Source organism: Hipposideros armiger, unplaced genomic scaffold (genome assembly GCF_001890085.2).
Source record: "Hipposideros armiger isolate ML-2016 unplaced genomic scaffold, ASM189008v1 scaffold_138, whole genome shotgun sequence".
Classification (NCBI taxonomy): domain Eukaryota; kingdom Metazoa; phylum Chordata; class Mammalia; order Chiroptera; family Hipposideridae; genus Hipposideros; species Hipposideros armiger.
In genome coordinates this window covers 3,751,604-3,756,486 of record NW_017731488.1, presented here as the reverse complement: position 1 = coordinate 3,756,486, position 4,883 = coordinate 3,751,604, and the positions used below count along the sequence as shown (strand labels likewise).

The window sequence follows — 4,883 nt, the reverse complement described above, 5'->3', positions numbered from 1 at the left end:
TTTTCTACTCCCCAGGGCCCTGGAGTTTAAGTCAATTTTATTTTTAACTTCTCAAGAATTACTGTTTTCTCCATTAGCAGCCCCTTCCTTTTCTTCCTTCACTGAAATGATCATTTTCATTTTTCTTCTTTGGAATTTTTACTTGTTACTGTCTGTTGCCCTTATTAGAATATAAACTCCACGAAGACAGAGAATACATCTGTCTCACTCACTGCCGTATTTCCAGTTTCTGGAAGATGCTAGGTATTCAAGAAATATTAACGAGTGAAAGGTGACCCTAGTGGGCTAGAGATGTGAGGATCATCCAGGCTGCCAATCCTTGGGTTACATATGTTCATTTCCTTTATAAAAATGGTCCTGCACCATATGTCATTGGTAGAGATGGGATTTAAAAAAGACAGGCTGACTCCAGTGTTCATGTGCTTACCCATGAGGCTTTGCAGCTGTGCAAAGGAAAACTGCACAGCCATTACATCCACGAGGCAGGAGACTATTGACATGGGAAAATATTCACAGCGCATCAGTGAGTGAGTATATCAGATTTCAATAGACACCACTTACCACAGAGGGTTATTGGAAAGATTAAATGAATCAATGTGTGTAAAGCACATAGGACTGTGTCTAGCACATGGAAAGTTCTTGATAAGCATTGCCAAAGTAGTTGGTGAGCTATCTCTCACCTTCAGGATTTCTTAGGGAGAAGTCAGCCCCTGGGCCGCAGTGTGGAGAGACACCCGGTCATTGAAGAACTGCCTCCTTGGGCTTGAAATAATGCAGGCTACACTTCTCCATCACTTTCCCTCCCCATCCTGGGGGATGAGAATAACAGTACAGACAACAGCTCTGTGCAAAGATATAGCTTCATCAAATCCTCTCTCTCTCTCTTTTGTTTTTTTTTGGCAGTAAGGCAAATCACTAGCCCCAAATGCCCCATCAACACTGGCTGAAGGAGAATTTTTGTAACTTTCATGTACAGAAAACTCCACAGTGTACACTCAGCCCAGTTTGGCCAGTTCTTTAGCCTTTGTCTTTTCCAGCTTGGCAACACGAGCCACTGATTTTGAGCCTAGGACGTTGCCTCCCCAGTGATGGTAGCTCTCATCATATCTGTCGTTGTAATTGGTTCAAATAGCTTGCGCCAACTCCTTTGTCTTCTGAGTTAACCTCTGTGAAGATGATGGTGGTACAGGTCTTCCTGTGGCCTAGACAACCCAGCCTGGCCTTGCCCTTGATAATGCAGTAGGGAGACCCCATCTTACGGCACAGGGCAAGCAGGAAGATAACTATGGGATCCACGTCATGTGCAATCACTACCTGCTGAGAGTTCTTGTTCCCCACCAAAACAGTGATAGTATTAACCCCTGCTCAAGGACAGGTGGCCTCTTGGTGGGCACATTCCCTCTGCCGGCAGCTTTTTTTCTCAGCCCGAACCAACAGCTTCTGGTTGGTACTTGCGGGCCAGCTTAAGCAGTTGAATCGCTGTTTGGCGGTCCAAGGCCTGGGTGAACTGGTTAATTGCAGGAGGCACTTTCAGGCGCTTAGAAAGAATAGCCCTTTGCTCCTGCAGTGGAATGTAGCAGGGCCATTTGACAAAACGGTGAGGTCCCCTTTGGGCTGGATGTCCTGTCCAATGACAAAATTCGTGGGCCTTTTCTCAAACAGGGGATTTACCACCTCCTCGGCCTCCTGCTTCTTCACAACAGCAGGGGCCAGCGCCACCTTCTTCCCTTTAGCCTTCTTTCCTTTCTTCATCTTGGGCAGAGGGAGAAGAGAGCTCTGACCACCTTTTAGTACCTTTGATCCTGTTGAGAGGTCTGAGAGTGGTAAAACTCGCTCCACGCTTTTCCTTTTTTTACTTCTGCATAGGAGATGGCCTCACATTCACCTTGGGACGTGATACTCACGAACTGGCATTTCCTTAGAAACAGAAGCAGGGAAAGGCCCCATTGCAACATCCTATTATATGGTTACAATTATTGCCTTGGGTTCTGTGAGACCCCTGGGTTCTCATAATAAATTCTTTCCTTTTACCAGTTTGGGCGGGTTTCTTCTACCTGCAAACAAGTGATTGCTGACCAAAGCACAGGTCCTAATGACCTGAGCTTGGATGGGGTGTTCCTCCTGAAGTGAGCAGGAGTCAGAAGCAACAGAGCAGAGACTCTGAGCCCAAATCCTCTACAAGTTCAAAGGCCTGAAATGGGGCAGAAAATGGAAGACGGGTTAAAGGGTCAAGACCAGGGCCACAGAGCTGAGCTGCAATTGAAGAGGAGAAGGTTGACTTTGGAGTAAGGTAGTGTCCTGGGTCATGGCCCACTCCTGCTTTTCACCATTTTGCTTTTTGGACTCCGCAGCTTGTGATATATAATTGGCTTAAAGGTACAAGGTCAGGGAGGACAGCCACCAATATCTCCAGGCCTCTGGCCTACGATTTTTGTTGAATTGTTTTTGGAGTGGAATTATAGAGCCAGGAGATTTGATTCTTGGTATCAGCTACCAATGGCTTTGTCCAAAATAGTGCCAATTAGCCCTGCCATTAGCCATGTGTGAGCACATCTGAGAGTACGAAGGTGCAGAGTTACAGGCAAAGGAGCGCCCAGGATGTCCCAGGCAAATTTACACCTTTAAGAGAAGGAAAAGCTGCAGGAGGAGACGCTGACAAAGCATTCATCCTCCAGCGTTTCAGATATTCCTTTGGCTTCGCTCTGCTATGGATTCCTGATTCTTAATTCTTTATTATCTCCAGTTCCTGGGCTGTGTCCTTTACAGGTTAGACTTTTTCTAATCCCATCCCCTTTCCCCCTTACCTGCTGGCCAGTTCTGCAGAAGGAAAGGGTCACTGGTTGCCTGCCTTTGCCTTTTCCCACTGGAGTGGCTCCCTTGAGCTCCTGAGCCCACTCTGCAAGGCCTGCTGGACTCTACTTAAAGGTGCTGTCTGGCCAGGGCACCCCATGTCTTCATCCGTTCTCTTAACTCTTAGTGAGGCAGGATAGCAGAATGGTTAAAAGCACAGGGTATAGAGTCACCTGCTTGAGATCAAAGGCTGACTTCCCCTTTTATGAGCTGGGTAATTCAGGGCAAGCCTTTTAACCTCCTTGGGTCTCAGTGTTCTCTTTTGTAAAATGGGAATGAGGATAATGACACCTAACACATAGGGTTGTGGAGAGGATTAAACTGAGTTAATATATGTAAAGCCATGGATACTAAACTCACCATTATGGGTAAGATGGACAGTCATGTACAACAAAGCTCCTAATTGAGAAAAACAGGCTAAGAGTATGGAGCCTGAATGCCTGGGATGAATCACAGATCTACCATTTACTAGTTTTGTGACCTTAGACACTGAATCTTTCTGTGCCTCAGTTTCCTCATCTGTAAAATAGGAGCAATGATATGAACTATAAAATAAGAATGATGATAGCCTACCTCATAGGGTTGCCCTGAGACTTAAATAAGTTAATATACACATTTTATATATTTTATAAAATACATATTTCATTTATTTACATTTATATTAAATATTTTAAGTATATCTTAGGACAAGGCCTGGCACATAATAAGCTACACATTTTAGCAACTGTTACTATTCTCTGTCCTTGTTATCTGATGCTATAGGCATAACTGGAGGTGGTATAGGATATAGCATAAGCATTTTTCCCACGTTATAAAATAAATCTTCTTTGACAGCTTCCCTCAGGAAGCAGTTTCCCTCAGAAAAGTTTCCCCTCCGGAGGTTGATATTTCCTATATGTATTACTCACCAGAGAAAACACTTTCTATTATATGAAGAAAATGAAACTGGTCATGTCCTAGATAGTGGTAAATTATACCAGCCTGAAAAGCCAAGGTATCTTATCATTGAACTATCAGGGATAGTTCAATGCAAATAACAGAATCCTCCTCACATACTAGCCTAAGCAATAAAGACATTTTGGGGGAGGGAAAAAAGGGAAATCTGGATGAACTCAGGGGCAGGAAGTACATAGGTCTCATGAGGAACTAGAACCAGGAACTGGAAAGTTCAAAATAGATCCAGACCCCCACTCTCCCTCACCACTCCCTCCACCACTACCATAGTCCTAGTCATCATCATCTTTTGCTTGGACTGTTGCAACATTCTCTCTGTTTCTCTCCTTATCCCCACCACAACCCATTCTTCACATAGCAGCCATTTTTTGAATATAATAAGATTGTGTTGTTTTCCTGCGTGAAGCCTTTCAGTGGTTTTCCATTATACTCAAAGGTAGGGATTTTCCCCTCTTGTTCACGCTGTATCCCTGAATGTGGCGTGTAGTAGGTACTTAATAAATGTGTTGAATGACTGAATGGAAATGCACCAAATTTCAAAGTAGAACCCCTCTCTCCTTCCCCCTCTGAGGCTATAGGGTTTCTTGTCATTTTTTGTGAGTCGGTGCCATGGTTTCTCTCTGGCTTCTCAGCACTCCCATTCACGTGGCACAAAATGGCTGCCCCAGCCTGGAGCTGTGTTATCTCTCAGCTCCAGCAGCATATGCTAACACATATCAGAGTGCTAATTCCAAATGTCCAGGAGAGAGAAGTTGACTGGTCCAGCTTGGGTGAGGGGGTCCATCCCCGCCCATTCAGTTATGGCTGGGGACTGCTGAAGCCACCTTCCGTGGGAAAAATTTTTCAGAGAACAGAAGCATGGCTGGCAGACCATCCCCCAGTTGTGTACTCCCTTGAGGGCAGGGCTCAGGTTTGGGAAATCCTCAGTTCTCAGGGAGTCCAGTATGAGCTTTGGGTGAGCAGCTACATCATGTCAAGAAGATCCCAAATAAAATCCAGGATATGAACTAGCTACTCTTTTTATTGAACTATAGTTTTAAGAACTTTATAGGTATCAACTCAATCTTCCCACCAATGCT

The 4,883-nt window shown here is 44.7% G+C and overlaps 1 pseudogene; it reads right to left on the bottom strand.

The window, feature by feature from the left end:
* Positions 1-995: 995 nt before the first annotated feature.
* Positions 996-1,752, bottom strand: LOC109386729 (60S ribosomal protein L7a pseudogene; annotated as a pseudogene).
* Positions 1,753-4,883: the final 3,131 nt, after the last annotated feature.